This window comes from Bombus terrestris, chromosome 2 (genome assembly GCF_910591885.1).
Source record: "Bombus terrestris chromosome 2, iyBomTerr1.2, whole genome shotgun sequence".
Classification (NCBI taxonomy): Eukaryota; Metazoa; Arthropoda; class Insecta; order Hymenoptera; family Apidae; genus Bombus; species Bombus terrestris.
In genome coordinates this window covers 2194595-2215236 of record NC_063270.1, presented here as the reverse complement: position 1 = coordinate 2215236, position 20642 = coordinate 2194595, and the positions used below count along the sequence as shown (strand labels likewise).

The following is a 20642-nucleotide window of genomic DNA, read 5'->3' as shown; positions in this document are numbered from 1 at the left end:
CTATTAAATGTAGGAAGAATAAAGTTCATCTAAATTCGAGGTGATTTCGGTGATTTCAATTATAATGTTCTGCGGCGTTCCCATAAACGACATTAAAATCCATTTTGCATCGTTAGAAAGGTAAAGAGGGGGTGAAATCTGAGATTACAGCTACACGGTTACATATATAGATAGTTATACCCCACATTGCACATGCAGAAAGAGAGGTACCGTGCATATTCTATCTGCTCTGGATACACAGGAGGCGGGTTCTTAGAACAGGAGGCCATTACCGGTGCCCGGCCACATACTGATATCTCAATACAAACCCTTAGTTTGAATCCATTATAATGCCGGACTACGCGAGCACAATCGTCGCGTCGTGTACTCGTCTACGTATGCGGCTATACAGTATTATCTTCCGAGGATGCCATCCATACCACGTTCCAGGAACGCCTGCTGGAACCCTTTCTCTTTCCTAGACATGAATTCTCTCGTGTTTGCCTTTTCGTTTCTTTCATGCATGGCTCGCTTTCGTTGCGTTGACACTCGATTAATTAAACTTTATAGCCAATAGAAATAGATCGATTCTCTGTGTATTAGATATTTTAGATATTATATTAGATCTTTTGTTTCGGCATTGTCTGAAATATCAGGAAGTATCAGAAGAATGTTTTGATACAGACGGATAAATCGATGGTTGAAAAAACATTTGGGAAAAATTAGTAAATGTGAATTATCTTTTCTAGGAATTTGTGCAATTTTTAATATACAGATATTCATATCTTACCGACGCTTTTATGTTTTTAATTCGTTAAACATTTCTCTCTATTTAAAAACCTCATACACATCAGCTTCTACACAACTCCTTTTTCCGTACATCCTTTATCGCATGCTAATATTATTTAAATATAAATGTTAATTGTAAATAACGAATGTATACAAATATATGCGAAAAAAGTAAAATGTAAATCATTTATATCACTTACCGGTTATGCCGCATCTAGTCCAATAATTTCACTCCAACTTTTACATTTATCTTTTCTCTGCTACTTCCCGTCTATTTATAGCACACGACAGTACCAAAATATGTAATGTTACGACATTCAATTATTTTCGAACGGTATACGGAAAATATCAAGTTGCCGGAGGATTTTCTATTTTTACTTCTTTCGATTCTCTGGCACAAATTTTCGCATTGACCTTTCGCGAAACCTTTCTCTCGTTTAACTCGTACTTTACACAGAGAATAGAAACCGCAAATATCCAATTCAAAGATATATTATTAGCCTATCATATTTCAAGAACACCTTTTCTGGCCTTTATTGTTTCTTCACACTCTTATCGCGTTTGCCGTATCATTTATCTTCTTTGCCTTTCCCTGCTACTTTGTTGCCAGTCTACATCTCGTTTGAATCGTGAAAAACGAGAGCAATTAATATTACTTTCCAATGTGAGCTAGAAATATCATATTTCAAGAGAGTTCCGGGGAATGTTGCATTGTGCTACCGATTCTAAAGACATTCTTCCTGGCCACTTTCATCATATATTCTATAGGCTTTCAAGTTTCCTTTGTCCGTCTAACTCTTATGAATAATGCGCCATTACTAATTACGAATAATTTCTTCTACTAAAATCTATCCATGATGGAACGTCCGTGGTACATGGATAACGCCTTTTATCTAATTTTCGTAATGCAAAGGTTAAATCTTCTCAAAAGTCTTGGAATAAAACAATTGGGATCCAGCTATATCCGAGTCAAAATACTAGCTCGCACCGAATATACGATTCTTCTACGTATTGTCTTCATAATTCTCGGTCGATACCTCGGTTGACCTTTCGATCACGAATCCAAAGATCAAGTCATTCTCAACCTCCGAGGAATCGCACGCGCGTACACAAAATCGAGACTTAAACGAGTGTGAAATTTTGCGAAGGCGCATACACACACGTAACACCTTTGCCATGGATTGTTCGATGTTCGTAAAAACCGTATCAGCACGGTGAATAAGGCCGCGCCTGTCGCGCGAGCATATTCTTGCGAACAAACTGCGAATAATACGTTCGCGCGACTACGTACGCCCTTACCCAGCGAATTATCGTCGCGGCCAGGTATCGTAAACATGTGAACGTTATGTCTTTAGCAGCCTCGCAGGAAACATCGATCGGTGCCCTCGATTGCATCGTTGTCGGTGGAACGATAGTCCAGTCGCGGAGACATTCGCCTCCGCAATGTCGATGCAATCGTAGAGCGGAGCTCTTGTTCTGCTCTAAGTATCGCGGCTGTTTCGAACGAGACCGTTCTTGCGACAGTGTTCGCCGCGATTTTACGATAGAAAATACGACGGTGAACGTCTCTTCGGGCCGTATTCGATGCATATACGCGCGTACTTTCGTAAGACGGTACAACGAGCACCCGGTGAAAAAATATCAAACGAGAATGACGGTCCTCGTAGAACCCTCTTTGTGATTTTATCGCTCAAAACGTTCTTTTATATTTCTCTTGGATGATCTTGCAATTTTATATTTAAATTTAGGGATGTTTTCCTTTCTCCGTGGTAGATTAGGGTGATTCAAAGTGGGATCGGTGTTCTGTTTTATTGTTTAACAATAAAATAGTTTGATACGTATAGATAAGGTCGTTGCATTTGCAAACTATGATTTCTCTGAGTAATTTATAATTGCGAATAAAATTATAGATAGGAATTGTTTCTGATTGAGATTCATGCATATGCCGCAATTAAGATTCGAGCATAATTGTATCAACAAAACTTCCCAATTATCGAACCCATATCGACGTGTAAATCGACAATAATACGAAGAAAGAAGTAATAACGTAACACAGATAATATTATTGGCGCAAAGATTAGGTTTCATGGGTTCTATAAATGTTATATGTGCGGATGATTATAAAAGTGACTTATCAAGAATCTAAAAAATCTAAAAAAAGGATTTAACAGCTACTTTGCGTTGCGTCTATTTGTAATAATCTGAAACTATTTTCAAAGTAATAGAAATTGAGCCGCTGCAGTTAGTTGTTTGAATTCAGTTCATGCGTCAGACGCAAAACCGTAAATATCTCGAAACGAAAAATATATGGCTTAGGTCACTTTTATAATCACCTACACATATTATACTAGCTATTGATATAAGACCACACCAATCCGTTATCTTATTGATTGTCTTTCTAGAGATAGCACAGTCTACATTTTCAGAACTCGTATACCATATAATAAAATGAGTATATACATAAAATATCGATGATACGTTTCAGAAAAACCAATACAGATTATGAAATAAATCGCTACGTCGATCAATTACAACTTTTCCAAAGTCGTCTGAAATATCAGGGACATAAATCATCATGCCGCGGCGCACCGATCTACCTGAATTTCTCGAAAAGCCTCACGCGTCTGTAGAACCTATCCGACCAATTATAATTTCCACGACATCTATTCTCTGGCTCGACAATACCATCCCGCGGTAAGATGGATCTCGATCCGAAGGAAACAGTGCCGACGAGTCGCACGAAGTACCGTCGCGCGGCGTCATCAATTCATCATCCGGACTTTTCGAGCGAACGTCACTATATCATCCGAGCATGAATTCACGCTACGACAACACATCGTGTGTCCTGCGAGCGTGTAACGTGCGTTATATTTAAAGCAGTACGCACCGGACGATATAGCAAATACTACAGTCCACCCACCGGTGTTTTGTGAAGCGCGGGTGTGACGACAGTCGGCGGAACGTGGGACGAACAGAAGAAAATTGTGACCAGAGAACCTCCTACGCCAGCTCGCAATTTTCTGCGACAGCCAGACGTTTCCGAGAGCGTATCTTGTCATCCCCTTTTCCTGCGAATCGCTCTTTCTCAACCGTCGACTCTTTATCGGGCGCGAGAGCGTTGGTCGACCGCAAATATGGCAAAGTCCCGACCAGAACCTCTCCAATAAAAACGTCATAAACCAAGAGTCGCGAATGTTTCGTGGATTTTACCTGTCGAATTGTTGACCGATCATTTAGGTAAAGTCGCTCGAGATAGGGCAAGCACGTTCTTGGGAATCTCACTGTCAGTGAAAAGATACGAGAGATACCTCGTGAAAGGATTAATCTCAGTCAGTCCCCTTTAATCAACTAAGAGCAAATCACATACAATACAATTAATGTTTTCATCCATCTAGAATCTTTTCTCCGTTGAGCATTTTTTCTACAGATTCCTCGTCTAATTCGAACGTAGAAGGAGGAAATACATGGGGGTAGGTGAGAGAAGTCAGAGGGGCGAGAAGACCAAAGGCGATCGCGCATCGAAATGCTCGAGGCGTGGAGCGGGTCGACATGGAAGGCGCGCTCGGATGTTAGCGAAAATAAATTATTGCCGCGTTTTCAATTTTTAACCCGTTCCGGCCGTTCTTTTTTCACGACGTTTGCTCCCTCGACCCGGCCAATCTACGCTCAATCTTCCCGCATTCGCCGATCCTCTCTCTGTCCGTATGCGAGCTACGGAGCCACGGTGTTCCGCTGAATTAAACATAAGTCAACGAGTATAAAATATGCCGCGAACGTTACCGGCAGATATAAAACGCGACTCGTTGGTAGGTGTACGTGCCACGTGCACCGCCGGAATGCGCGGGATACCACCTTTTCTTCCCTAGCCCGGGAAAAGCTTTACGTACCACCGAAAACCGATCGATCGACCTGTTCAATGTCGTAAGTTATGTCGCGATGAAAATCCTAGATCTTGCGCAGCCTAGCGTGCGCTCCCTGATACAATACGTTCACTGATGTAATAATACATTCACGTATGTATATTATACCTATGATGCATGTATGATACTCCAAATGCAATCTCTCTTTTTTCTAATTTGTTGTCAATTAACGTGGTATTTTTGCGTGTTTTATGAAAAAATTACTTAGGAGTTTCCAGTAAGTAATATCACGATGTCAAGTTAATAAGTAACGAAGGATTCCGATAGTAGTCTGATAAGTAGTTGAAAAAAAGAAATTTGTTTTATTCACGATGACAGGTTTGCAATTTTTCGTTATTAAGGGTAATAGTTATCGTAGTAAAAGATTCTAAAATACACGTTAAATTTGTAGAGTGTAACCATGGAAACACGTTCCGCGAATAAAAATATGTAAAACAGTTGCCAGTTTGCATAAACGTATGCTTCAAGTTTCTTTATTACCATGATATTAAACGCTATACATGGGTACAAAGCTCGCCACAAATTGAACTCATATCTGTATAAACAATGAATAAAAGACCTATCAGTGGACGCAATGATGATAGCGCCAGTTTATATCAACTAGTTGTTACCCTATAAGATATTCCATTATTTCAGGGGACAAATATTTTCGAGAAATATAATCGCCAAAATATTTTTGAGAACGAGTATTCAAATAAAAAATTTTAAATATATGTGCATTTATAAGTACTCATTTACATGAAGCTTGTGTTTTACCTAGAAGCAAAGTAGAAGTTAATGAAATGTAAAAGGATAAAAACTACTTTAAAGTTGACACTGTTAGCGGATAAGAAATTCTAGATTTCCTTAGAATTCAATATTAACCTATTAATTTGTAGGATTAATTTGTAGGATATATAATGTAGTATATATAATTGAAGCACAGGAAATATGCCTTTCATCGATCTTTGACGTGCAAAACACAAATCCCTCGAATTATTTTATCGTACGTCGTATTTAATGCACTGCTCCTTTGTATTTGATTCATAGATCCTTCGTTTCATAAAAGCATCTAGATCATTTGTACGGTCCTCAAAGTAGAGGATTGAAAATATATTTCTAGCAATATCTTAACTGAAAGATAGGAAAAATACTAAAGTATTCAGAAGGCTAACGCTTAAGGTCCTACATAGTGTCAAACGTGCATAGAAAATATCCAAATCGGAAGTACCATCAATCAACTGGATCGAGCACGAACTGACGATGGTCAGTCGAAACGTATGTATAACCTAATTACGTATGTTCGGTCGAGGAAGGAGCGGATCGTCCGAATGCACGACGAATACCGAGTGTTGCTTCGCATGCAAAAAGTTCGGTATTCATTGAACGGCAGCGTTTCAAGATCAGGCCGGCTATACCTGTTTCTTTCGTTGGTTACACCGTTGTTCAGGGTATCCTCAATTAAACGCGCGACTTAACAACGCGACTTAACAACGTGACTTAACAGCGCGGCTCGTTGTTAATGCACGACGTGTAACGCGCGTCAACATTCCCCGGCGTTTTCCCCGAGTTTTCCCTCGCCTTTCGTTCATGGCGAATCGTCGGCCGTTGCAACCAGCTTATTAACGAATAAATTATGTCATAACGGTCTGATCGGTACCCGTTGCGTAAATGGTAATAGATGGGGGGCTTTGTGAACACTCTCGGCGTGTTACGTGCCGCTCCACGGTGTGCGGTTATGTTAATTAGATACGGGAAACGCAGCGATAACACGACAGGCAATCCGTTCAGCAATTATATGTGGTTCTTAGTCGTTTTCTTTTCAGTGTTTTTGTAATTAATTTGTCTGAAAAAAGGTTATTAAACACGGAAGAGAATAAATCATATAGTTTGTATTCACAAATTGGTTTTCATCGTATCTCTTTAATTATGCAAAGACAGGTGTTAACGTGTTGTGGAAGAAATAGTTCATTGATCCTCTCTACTATATCGAATGATTGCAAACAGTATTGATACATACCTTTATTTTCCAATGCAGTCATACCAGATTTTACATTTCATTTTCATAGTATCAAAGCTTTCTAGTCATATGAAAGTATTATAGTACTAAATGATATTGTACGATTTTTTTTTAATGTCAATTAGTGCTCCCTATTTAATAAGTTAATAGAGAGAGAGAAAGAGAGAGAGAGAGAGAGAGAGGGAGAGATATCTTCCGTTCGAATGTATTCCTTCGTCGAATTAACTCCTTTATATCGCGATACAAATTTCACATATCAGCCGGTGCTCGGACATTTTTAACGCGCAGCCCAGCGTAAAATCACGTAATTCGCGCGGCTTGTTAAGTAGAAGCGTCCGTACGCTACTTACTCACCCTCTTGCACGCATACGTGTCCATGTGCACCCACCCAAATCTACTTGCCTACATTCGAGGCCGGCGCTGCGCGGCGAAGCACGAAGCGAAGCTTCGTAAGAAAAGTCTCTCTCGTCCTGTTCGCAATGCGCGATCCCGTTCTTAATTAACCATATTTCCAGCACGATGTACCGGTCGTGTGCGAGAGTAGTGAACCCCGATTTGACAAATGCGCTCTGAAATGCGTGTTTCATCGTGTTGTACCAGCATCGTGCTGCTTGAGCACAATGCGCGTAAACGAGCACAGTTTAAGAAACGTAAAAGCAATGAATTTTATACGGCTAATAGAGTAGAGCGGCCGCGATCCTTTAATTAAATCCATTTACGAGCCGTACTAATCGAAGGCGGCCCTGACTCAATGTCGGAGCAACGAGACGGTTATAATTCATATGTCAGATTCGCAGACGAAGCTACGTGTTGTAACACGCAAAGGCGGATTTATACATTCGCCATTCAACAATAAATAAATAACGAATATTCGTCATTCATGGTGGGATCATATGCGTCGAATGTGACTTCTAGATCGAGTCTAGATTGATACAGTAGTTCATATAGACGTGAAAGGGGTCAAGAGTAAGCTTAAATTCATGATAGAGTTAAGATTAGGTTACAATTTTTGTATGTCCAAGTAAGTTGCTCGTTATGAGATTTAGAGTGTAAACCAATCTATTCATGTTGTGTATACAAACATGAATTCGAATGAATATTAGCAGCCTACTTACGGAAGGAAAACAATATCAACCTAAATACTAATTGTCGTTCATGGAATGTCATTTATCGAATAAACGCTATATATATACATACATATGCTACATGCTATTGCACTGATGAACAATTCTCCGAATCCAGTATGTATAAAACTGACTTTATACCAACTACTTGTTACTTGATATCAAATTATTCGGTTTCTCGTGAACCAAATCTCGTTGACCTTAATTAGTTCTACTGTTTTAGTTTGATCTTGGTTCGAGTTAATTATTATTGTTATTATAGTTGCGAACGCGAGGTGAGTCTGACAGTGATTGATTTGTGAGTAGATGATAGCTTTTTCGTGTTACACGGATTGAATTTAATCTAATTAAGAATCGTTTGTTTCTATTTAAAGTGCAAACAAACTTGTTAAAATACGATGTTTCGTCAATATTATTTTTTCATTATAAAATATTCAGTTCCTTTGAAGAATTAAACGGGAATGTAAATTTAACATGTAATAACGAAATGTAATAACATAAAATGAAATTACCTATCCCTTATTGCTGTTAAACTTCGCGAAAACTATTAAAGGATTGAGCAACGTGTATTTTCTTGCGGTGTACATGCGCAATTGCTCGATGTTACGATTTATCGTGCCACTCTGAAAACTGGCGCGAAACGAGTCGGCACGATCAACACATCGCGTAAAATAGTGTTCTCAAGTGAAATATGTATCCTCGGGTGATTGCGCCGCCGACAGTTTATTCTCGCTTCAATAATAACAGTGAAGCATAAAATAGCGATGCGATTTATGTGCATGCACGATGTACTTATAGATTTTCGAAATGGCCACGAAAAAATTTAACTTTTACATGTAAATTTTTATTTCAATTTAATCCTAAAATAATTACCTAAAAGTATACTTTTGCTTACTTATAATACTTAAAATATACTTTTTCGTAAAAGATGTCTTTCAAACCTTTCATCTTCGGCAAAATAACAAGGTGCATTTTATGGTCTTCGAATCTACAACATATCATTGAATCTTGATCAATCGAAAATCGAGAAATAAAGAAAGACTTCGTATTACTGTTTGCACTTCGCTCGTTCACGTCGTAATATATCGTATGATATTATCCTGAATCTTCGTGACAACAATATTCGATGGTCAATCACACGACAACATTTAATTATATTTTACCATTTCCACATCGGCTAATCGACAACAACGATCGGTTCACTTAATCTTTGGACAAGTATTTTGAGTCTGCGCTGGCCGTTTCGATTCTTTCAAATTTCTAAATCTTTCGGATTGCTGTCGTTAAATCTACAGAGTGATTAAATTGGAAAGTGCGAAACTTTGACCATTTAAACCGAGTCGAAAGGCTCGAAGAGAAAGTCGTGTGTTGAATAAATATTTCAATCGGTCAAGTCGCTTGGAAATTAACGCAAATGATGCATTTTAATTTTCCGGAGGAGCGAAGCAGTGCGGATGTAACGCGTGTTCTGGCCGAACTATGGATAATTAATGAGCGTATCTTTCAGGCGTTTATTAGGAAATCGATAAAATTGCACGAAACAATTTACGCGGTGATTCACGGGATTCAACGCTTTGCCACGTTGCTTAACGATCATTTATCGCAATGCGATTTTTTATGTGACTCCCGATGGTTTAAACATCGCGATCATGTTGGGCAATTAACTGTTTATCATCTGTAAATTGATTTAAAAAGCTCGCGGAAAAATTGTTAATTATTTGGACTGCCAGTGGCTGGATGGAACGTGAAGTTTTTCAATCGAGATTAACCAGATACGGTTCACGGGGCGAAATAAATTATTCAAGTATGTAGTTCGACATTTACCTGCTTAGCAAATCCTATTAAACCTTTTTCTCAGCGATACGTGAAGCATCGACTGGCTTTTGTTGTCTGGAAATGGAACGGTTGCGCAAAGAGAAAGGCGCCGCACGATGCCTCCTTGAATAAAGGAAAAGAAACTACTCTGTCTAATCTTTTATACAGGTTCTGCTGGCCGGTTAACTGCCTTTGGAATTATTTTAGACAGTCGTGCTCGTTCGCAATTGGAAATTAAAATGTTCGATGTTTTTCGAACGATAACGAAATGTTCATTGTGTGAAAATTTGCGTAGACCTTATTTATTCTGATTAGAATTGTAATCGTGGATTGTGTGGTGACGAATCTTCGTATGGATAATAGTAGCATGATATATTCTTTGCTTAGTATAACACGCGATTAAAATATTCGAATAAAAATATTTTTTAGAAATTTTAAATATAGAAGATAGCAATCTTGCGAAACAACTATGGATTACTAAACCAAGGTTCAAGACGAAACATATTACGAAGCAAAAATTTTAAGGTTAAAGATGTAACTGATTCGTCACGTAAAGTATATTAGAAGTTATACGTATCTTATACGCAGGATACAAGGAAATTCGACGCAAATAAGAGGTCTCCATCCCCTCTTCACCACTTTCACCCTGTCAACGTTTCAATCGGTACATATATTGCGCAAGCCACAGCGCGAAGAACCGTAACTCATAACATTCTTCGCTACGTAGCGCTCGAAATAGTTGAACGACTTCGTTCTTCGTCGTTTTGAATGTTGTTTTGAATGAGGCGGAATAACAGTCCCAGAAAATGATGGATCAAAATATCCCCTCCTCCTACTCGCTGTACGGTTTAGAAAAGAATTAAGAAAAACAAACGAGCAACAAACAGGCAACACGAATGTACACAAGTTCGCGGGATAGAAAAAAAAATATAAAAATAGTAGCGCTATAGAAAAACTAAGATAGACACCGTACGTATAAATAAAAAGAGAAAAAGATGATAAAAAAGCAATCGAAGGAACCATAAAGGCAAGGAAGAAGAATAAATTATAGAAAGAAGAAAACGAAGACGGACGATCATGGTGCAATAAAAAAGATCGAGAGAGACTCCAAGACGATACTGTAGAATAGTGAGACAAGAAACGAGGTAAGGGAAAGGAAAAAATAAGGCAGCAAGAAAGAGCTAGAGAGAAGCTCGAGAAGAGGAAAAGAGAAAGAAGGTTGGAGATTGTCCTTCTCCAGCGTGGAGAACGGCCTGGCACCTCCAAGGTCGGCTACTTCGGGTTTTCCAAATCGCGGTCCCACATGACGAGACCGACTTCCTAACTCTGTCTCTCTTCCTCCCATCGAAAGTACCATCTAACGTAAACGAGATAGAATGTCTCTGTATACTGAGAACAGGGTGCAAGAAAAAAAACAGAAGAAGGAGGAAACGAATGAGCGAGTGCGTGCGTGCCAACGTAACCGAACAGAAAGAAAAAAAGACGCGCATGTTTGATGTACAGGGTGAGTCAGAAAGAGTGACTAGCTCACCTGCGATTGCGATTTACGCATAGACTTTTTTACCGTGAATATGGAAGCCCGTGATGTTACGATGACACGAGTTAGCGATCTTGCAGAGAATCGAGACAGATGCACGCTCAATTGGTGTGGATTGATGGGAACATAAAATTGAAGCCGCTCGTCAACGTGCATTTTAATGGTAATACGACACGTTGTGACGGACACTGATACAAATATTAAATGAAAAATGCGATAGCTTTGAATCAACGGAATATGTAATGTTTCCGTGACTCTGATCGTATCGGGGTTGAGTGACGAATGTGAACTTAGTCATCGTGTTTTATGGGTGTTAATATTAATGTTTAACAAGGGATCAGAGTCGGGTGGCGAGCGTTTTATCTCGACATGGTATCATGGTTAGATAGACGAGAGTGTCGTGTGGTAAAAAATTCAAGTACCATTTCATGGAAATTCAATTTTTCCTTGGGGTGATTTGGGTTAGGTTGATCACTTGATGATTTCAATTGCTGAATTAAAATTAGTGGACGAATTGAAATTTTAACTCGAAGGGGAGACGAGACAGCAACAAGACAAAATTTTGACTTGGACTACGAAAGTCGAAACAGTCCCTTTGTTTCGATTTGTAGAAACACGGTACAACCAAACTACGGAAGATTAATATCGCTCCCCGGTAGAAATACGTCACGAATAACATACTACTCGCCGAACTGAAAAAAGAAAAAAGGAAAGATCGTTGACTAGATATAGTAGTCATTTTTCGAATACCGAAACACCCATGGACTATTCTTTCTTTTTTCCTGATCAAGAATCAATAATCGTTTAGTAAACGCGCTCGTTTGATGTATATCGATGGTATCGATCGTTACACGTTCGATTCCCCGGGTTTTTTCTACCGCGGACGTGGGTGATCGGCATTCTTCCGTGTAGTTAATTTAAAAGCAGAGCAAGGTTTTATCTTATCGTAAACAACGATTTGTGCTCCTATATCCGGAACTCGACGGGCATCGAAGCAACTCGTTTAATATGTATACACATTATTATGTATACACATCTTTTTCTTTCGCTCTTAAGTCTTGCTTCTTTTTTTCTATTGAAGTTATGATCTCTTTCGAACGGCAGAAGACAGAAGGATAGATAAAGAAGGTAAGAAACGAAGAAAAAGAGAACAAAGGAAAGTCGATCAGGCGGAACAATTTTCAAGAATTATATTTATATTTGTTTGCCTGGAAAAAACCGCGTATCACGTTGGGGAATGCATAAAAAGTCGTAGATTGTATCGGCGTCGTGGCTCGTGATTCTTTAACAATAGATATACGACTCATGACTTCATGAGACGGTTTTTCCCGATACAAATCTTTATTCACTGATTTTCTTATTTAACGATCGTTACGATCGATACGTATCGCAAACTTAGTCGCGATTTACAGTCGATCACGATCGACCAACTACGCGATACAAACTACTGCTCCATTTAAGAAAATTAATGGTCGTATTCGTTTATTTATATACGCGTGCGGTGAACAAGATTACCGGACGATGTTTAAGTAGCTATTGTTTCATACGATTGGGTGAAAATGAGAAAATTTATAGATAATGAACGAAGACTACATCGTGGAAAATCGCAAAATCTCGTGAAATTGCACATAGTAGATCGAGAGGATACTGGGTTTAGGTAAGTTATCGTTGATTGCAAAATTGTATCTCATTCGTTTAAACATGGTACGTTCATCTCGTATTAATCTGTAAGAGGGGCTAATCTGTAAGACTAATTAGGGAAATTTGAATTAACGTTTTCACCTTGCTAAGAAAGACATAAAATCTTCGTGTTTTTAGATTTAATGTTTTTCAATTACAATAAAAAAGTATATGCTAAAAGCTCTTTCGCGAATACCCACGCAGTTACGGATACCTTCAAATCTAAATTTCAAATATCTTAAAACATAAATTTACGAGCAATACTTCCCCAATAAAATACGATACACTATGATGCCATTATAATATACACATAACATTATGCTCGCAAAAATCCATAGCATCTATGCGAAAACTTGAATCATCAGAACGATCCTGCACATTCAATTATCAAAACACAGCAATTTCGACCCGTTACATTATTCTCACGATTGTTAATTCGAGTGGTGACGTTCCTCGGCCCCTTTCCTCTGATTTGTGGCATTCCTTGGCGATCGGTTCGATTGCTGAACGAGCGAAGAAGTAGAAAGAAAGACTCGCGGCGCGGCAGATGAATACGGTCTGGATCGGAGGCCCCCGCACCGCATCGGTAGAATTGAATCGTTGGATTATGCGGAACGCGAGCTTTTCGCGCCTTTGTTGGACCGCTGTGTGCATCCTCGACGCTGGATCGCAATGTATGCACCGTGATCGCGGCGTTGCACACGTGTAACGCGCGGGACCCACTCGCAACAATGGCGATGCGTGGGCGGCTAAGTGTTATTAATAGCGAACACTGCCAATATCTCGGCTACAAGCGATGCGGCGCAACGGTGCGCAATAATGAGGCAATTATTAACGAGACTCGATTATGCGGTCGAGGTAGCGTGCGCAGAACCGCGTTTTAGCGGCAGAAAGCTTACCTTCAAGCTGATTCGCGTAAAGTAATAGCGGCACTGGTGCCGTTTAGTCTGTTCACGCGTCTTTCACCAAGATTCATCTCCCATCTTGTATCTTGTCCTTTCTCATTTCTTTCGAACGATGAATACAGAAAATAAAGTTTCCAGGAAAGTAACAGAGTTGATGAAATTGATTGACGGTAGGCGCTGAATTTTCCAGAAAAGTAGAAGATTCAGTACAGAGAAAAAAGATTTATTTCCCTATTAAGAGAAAGTATAACGCAAATTTTCTAGAAAGGTAGAAACTTACATATAATGTTTGAAAAATTCAATGGAAAAAGTTTTCTATTTTGCCGAGATAAGATTTTAATATATTGGCTTCTTAGGTTTTTGTCTTCCTTTCTCTCTTTCGCCCCATGACAATGTACACTTATTGTCGCAAATATGCTCGAGTTATCCGGATCGAGGTACTCGATCATTTTGAGTAGCTTCTAAATTATGTTGCTCTGTTTTTTATGAGATTTTACGATCACTCAAAAGAAGTACTTTTCTACTTTTCGTTTTAAATGCAAACAGGCTGGTGAGTGCGTTATTGTGCGTCTTACATACCGTTTCTCGAACATGGTTTCAAATACGTTTCAGTTTCAATCGTTCCTATAAAATCTTGTAACATATAGCGTGGTTGCACTCTCCTCGTTATACCGTCTTCAACCATATTGAAGAGAAACATGTTTCGTTTGAAAGGATTTAAGTGCCTTTAAGATCTCACAGTTTTCTATTATTCTTTGTAAGACGTTTCTTGTTAAAATCATAAAATTTGCATGTACAGTAATTTTTCTTTTTAATTTGCAAAGTATTAATTAAATGTAAAAGATAACAGTTAAAATTGTATTCGATATGTAAACGGAAGAAGCGTATCATTTCTTGAGCTTTGAAGTTTAGGCAGCATCCTGTTTCTTGAGAAAATATATACCTAATTCCGGTGGGCGATAGGCAGTTCGTTTACTTAAATTCTAATGCCAGGTATTCTCCATTCGGATAATTTATTTTTGTAGGTAGTATACGGTGCAGTAAATGTTTGAGTTTTCTTAAATTTGTAATGTCTTATGACTCATTGTTTCGATGTGTAGTACATATGTACATGTGGAAATGTTATTTTCGGACGTACATGCGACGATCTTTCCTATCCACGCATCAAAGTCTCCGCAAGTCAAGTATCGCTACAATCTCAGGCAATCTTAATATTACTGTACCATCGTTTCAAACAACTAAAGCTTAAATTTGAACAGACGAAATAATTTCCATTAAAATAATACAACTTATTTAACGTAAGTAAACTTTTAAAATATCATTTATAATTCTCCAATATTCAAACATAAATGAAAATATCTATTCTATTTCTTCAAAACTTCTTTCTAATTACAACACTGTGGTAAATCGTGCATAACAACGATAGAAACGCAAGATCATCATACAAACGAGGCATATTATCGTTTTTCCATGGCAAAAACACGAGAGGATCGTTTGCGATATCGGGTTGAACCGGTACGAACACCTGGATGTTCATACTGGCAACAGGTCAAATTTATAACGTCCACGTAGCGTTCTAGGACAAGAGCCTTACGAAGATCCGAGGAGCTCTATAAAACGCTTAATAACGCGGCCTTAAAGGCTGCTCATGGCGGACAAAGCCAGACCTGCTGTAACTTGTTGATGGTGATGCACCGACGGCATTACGAAGCTGCGTTATGCCCCCATTATGCGGTATTATGTTACTATTTACGCTATTACAACTCCCTAATTATTTGTCTTCTCTCGCCGACCACGTTTCCCGCTTCATCTTCTTCCCGATTCCGTCATTTTTCGACGTGCCGCGCCGCCTAACTTGTATTTACAAATTACGAGTCAGGGTGCCCTTCTAACGGGATCAAATTTTTAAAATAAAAGAGATCGTTCCTGAAATGCGGACAACTCGAATACTTTGAAATATTCGATCGTTGTTTTATAATCTTTATTAAACTATGTACTATATGTTTATAATATATATAATATGATCTAAAAAATCAAGCAATAAAACTTTATGAATCGAAAGATGTGCAGAACATTAAATATTAAAAATTTTATGTCTTTAGATAAGAAGTAAAACGACGTGAGATATAACATTGTTCAACAAAACGAATTCACGTTATCTGTGAAATAGCTCTGAAACTGTAGAACATCTCGAATATCTTCTTTAATAATGTATACGACTGATATCCATATAAAATAATTTCTTTCAAGTGACATTTATATCTATTCTCTGAGATATTATTATGCCTTACCTGGCGGTTTATTTTATTACCCCACGCTATTGTTTATATTATAAATTACAAATATCTCAATAATGTATTTTACATATCGGCAAGAATTTCTATCCCACTATCTTGATCGCCTTGAAATTGTATGATCTTTTTGCTATTTTGTTCTATGCAGCGAAGTAGCATTGTAATGACGTCTTGCTGGTGAACTCGACGAAAGACAAGCGTGAGAATAAGGAACTGCGATAGGCTCGCAGTTACGTTTGATTATTTAATGTCTGCGACTACGTCGTTTAACTATTCGAATACAGAGAACTTGAAAGGGTTTACGGTTCTTAGCACGAATATCGCCTTGTTATTTCGCATTTTTCAATCACCAGGCGGGTATCACGTTTTGTATTATTACACAACTTTGTCGATGTGATCCTTGTTCTGCTACATCGAATACTTGAAATCTAAATTCGAGTTTTCGGTATCATTATCCTGTTTCAATGGATTCAGTATCGAATCTTAAATTAATTATGCACTTATCAAGTTAACTAATAACATTCGTCTGCTAAACTGACTTTAAATTGTTCTGTTTTTTTTTTTTTTCAATTTTCTCACTGTCTCATCCCAAAGTTTTACTCATTTTAAAACTCATAAAATTAACCTTACTTTGACGAACGAAGAATTCTTTTATACAAATTATAAAGTCAACCGTTAAGAATTGCCTGTACTAAAACCGTTTATATTCCCAAGTTCGAAAGAACATTGGTAGCTACCAGATATGTAGGTGTGGATTCCTTCTTGAGCGAAGAAAGATGCAGGAATAAGGAGACCCGTTCCTGCGACCGTGTTTAGTCAACATTATTACCATTCGGAATCTTTAGTTAGTTTACCGTGGCGGCATTCCATATAGCAATACCACGAAGGTGCAACGCTACGATGCGATGGTTCGCGCGGCATACTCGCATTATATGCGCATAAGTTATGCACATTATCGTTATGCGCCAGTTCGAGCATAATTTCACCTCTCAAGAGGTTCGTATACACGCAACTCCGTACAAGTTACTTAGGAACTCTGATTTCAGTTTCTGTTTCCTGGCCGTTTCTTCCCTCTGGCCCTCTTTCACCTGTTTCTCTTTATTCCTGTTTTATGTGTGTCGACCGGCTTGTTTCGCCGTGTCTTTCCTTTGTACTCTATTTTTCTCGTCTACTCTCTTATTGCTCTTATTTATCGTATCCGTTGTACATACGGGAAGATCTTTACACATTTTGGTTCCTGCAAACAACTTTTAAGAAGAAATGAGACAAAGTTTTGTGGATGTTTATAGTTTTGTGACTGATATACATATCTGTATTAGTGTAACAGAATTAATATTATATTAGTATTTTATGAGTATTATAACAAAATTTGAAGCTAATTTAGTTGGGAAACAGATAATTTTTCATTTCTAGGAAATAACATTAGAACAGTTAAGCATAGTTGGATTTATATGATTGAATTTTAAATAAGCCACTCGTGTGTTATGTTTTTTGATTTTAGATTAATTTTATTAAGCCAGACATCCTATTGATGTGATCTAGTTAGTGGTTCGGTAGGAATATCGTGAACACCAGTTTTAGGAATCCACAATTAAAAAGTGTCGAAGGTTCGAAGTAAGGTCACCGAGGTTCGTACGTTATAGATTGTAGTGAATCGATAATCGAGACGTATCGAGGGTTTCGATCATAATTGAGTTTGTACGGTATGCTGGGGGCAGTTGAAAATAATTAAGGTAACATCTATGTGATTCTCATAAAGCTCTTGCTAGAGAAAAGAATTTTTTCGTCCTTGTAATCGAGGAAGAGAAAAGGGATAGCTGCAAAGAATAAAGGACAAATATGTGTTTCTTTTTTTTTTGGTGTCAAAGTATTCTAGTCTTTTTAGAAAAGCCTGGAAAGGTGAGCAAATGCATTGTAGAAGTTAACATGAAAATTGAAATAAACTTGGAATATTAATAGTCATTTCTTGCAAATTCGAAGGAACATGAATGGAAAAATTTATATAAAAATCTGCGCAAATCCAACTTCAAAGAATTTTAAATTTATTCTTCGCTATCGTTCATAACTTCGAGTCATGTTTTGTGCATAAATTATGTGCTTAAGTTCAAGGTAGATATTACTGGCGATACTCAAATAGATAAGGATTCATTGTAAAAATTAACAATCACACCGTCTGTAGTATAGAATCTAGGAATAAGTATCGTTTCTAAGAAAAGATGCAAGTGAAGTAGAAAAAATATTTCTCGGAAACAGAAAATGAACGTACTTGTGTATGTATATATGTAAATCGATGACTTAACAGGCTTGAGAAATATTGTTGTTTAAAATATCCATAAACTACAAAATGCTTATCGAAACTCAATGTAGGAATTCAATGATTCAATATAATAAAAATACCACCGTATAAATTAATTGTAAAAGAGACGAAGAAATTCTAAAATTAATCGAGAGAGATGTATGTGGGAATTATCGCTTTTCAATTCCTTACTTAAATCGGGGACTAGACCGTTCATAGACGCGAAAAATTGTGCTCCTCCTCCTAAGAGAAATGGGAGGTAGGGTGATCGTGAGGGACGATGATCTTAGATAGTACGCAACTGTCATGGATGGTACACGTGTTTCAGAGTGACGGTCGTTCACGTCCGTTTCAGGTATTCGACCGCCCGCGTAGTCACGTGAGACTTCTAAGACAATATTCAGTTTTCAAGGAGTGTTTTCGTCATTCGGCAATTCAGAAGAACACTGGCATTCACGATGCCGGTCAACCCTTTATGATAAATAATAATTCAATTCTTAAAATTCTAGTGAGTCTTAGAGTGATCTGTGGTTCAGTGATTTCTATAACGTGACAAATTAAAACAATGCAAACCTTCATTAAGTATTTTGTATAATGAAAATTGGATTCACTTAATATGCTTCGTTCAACGATTATTTCAGTGATGTGAAATTGGAAAAAAGTATGTTCTTCGATTATTTTATAGTTACGAGTGCTTCTGATTGATAGAAAATTAAAAGATATTTATATGACAGTGTGTATAATTTATAAGAAATTACGAATCCGTGTTTTTTGAAGTGGATTCTCAATGTCGATGATTTAATAACATCTCTTTCGATGCTGCGAGAATTTTTAAGAAACGGACTACGTGATTTAATATTATTATTTAAATTTACGATCGATTGTCAAGGCTAAAATAATTGAATCTCGCATGGAACATTATATCTTGATTCTCGCCGTGTCTACAGATAATCGATTTAATTCAAAGACATAATTCATTCCATCGGTTACGTGACTTCAGAAAAATATCTTTGTAATCGACGATTCCTATTTACATCGTTTTCTATCATTTCTTCCTAGCAAGATTTGCATCAGCCTCTTTGACGTTCGTTTTATTTTACATTAATTATCTGACTACTAACATCACATTTCATACACGCCAGTACTTGGAGTTTCAGTAAAAACCATACTCTGAAATTATTTTTAAAATTTCTCAAGTTGTTCAACAATGTTCTAAAGATTCGCGAGGATAGTGTTATTCGCGTCATTTAATAAGTTTACTCAAACAATTGCAATTAGTTAATTCTGCCCACTAGTTTAATATCCATTGCATAATTGTTTTTATATTAAAATGCTACATTGTTTTTCATCGATGTTTCTCCTCTACTTTCAAAGTTTAGGCAGAAATGGTCAATTCTCCCGATTATCAGAAAAGAGAAGTCTCGATAATCCGAATGAAAGACACAGTACGAAGATTACGATTTAACTTATTAATTTTGGCTTCACATTAAATCTAATTCCCCAGCTGATTGAAACCGCAGAGCAAGTCGGTTTTCGTTATCGATTTCTCAAAGAACAAACATCAATTAAGTCCTTTAATTTCGACTATTCAGTTTTCTATTCATCTAATTCCACGTAATTCATCACTGCCTTATAGATAAACTCCTGATAATCGCGTTACATAATAGAATACGCATAATTGCTCCGAAGAAAGAAGATTAATCGATCGTTCTTCTACTTTTTTCTTCTTTTTGCATCAAGTATTATACAATTATCTTTGCTGTCGTCGTGATTGCCATCAACGTGTTGTCATGCAATTACAAACAATATACTCACAGATTAAACGTTCCAAATGAAAAACTACTTCTCTACCGTTATTCGATGGGCTATCGTTTCAGGAACAAAACGAAAGCAAAGGTTAATTGAGACTGGACCTTCTTTTCTACATTGTCGATCGACCAAACGGTGTCGAATGAGATTCGATTGGCTTCGTTAAGTTGGCCCCGATGAGTTCTATGCTCGCGGCTCGTTCCACGTCGCCTCGGATGGTAATTATCTGAACGAGAAGTATGCGGATCGGCGCAGAATGTCATGACAGGTAACGGTATAATCTTGTGACATTCGAGCGTATTAATATTGCCGCGCGTTTCGTTCGTTCATGGAAGTGTATCGAACTGGATTCCTGAATACGAAATCGTCTCTCTGCCGTTTCCACGTGGAGGGCGGTTACCATTTAAAAAGAAACACGCGAAGGAAGTTGAAAGTAATTTCGATGGACTCGCCCATTACCGAGTACCTATCGCATTTTCGACCGTAGTTCGTGAA

The 20642-nt window shown here is 37.8% G+C and overlaps 1 protein-coding gene across 3 annotated transcripts in view; it reads left to right on the top strand.

The window, feature by feature from the left end:
* LOC100642277 (DNA-binding protein D-ETS-4) overlaps positions 1 to 20642 on the top strand; it is a 63759-nt gene that overhangs the window by 18798 nt on the left and 24319 nt on the right. The window contains exon 1 of one of the 3 annotated variants that reach the window (XM_020867080.2): positions 20241 to 20415. The exons of the other annotated variants lie outside the window; for them this stretch is intronic. The gene's annotated coding sequence lies outside the window, so the exon portion shown is untranslated. Of the gene's footprint in view, positions 1 to 20240; positions 20416 to 20642 lie in introns of those variants that run through there. 3 annotated transcript variants of the gene reach the window in all.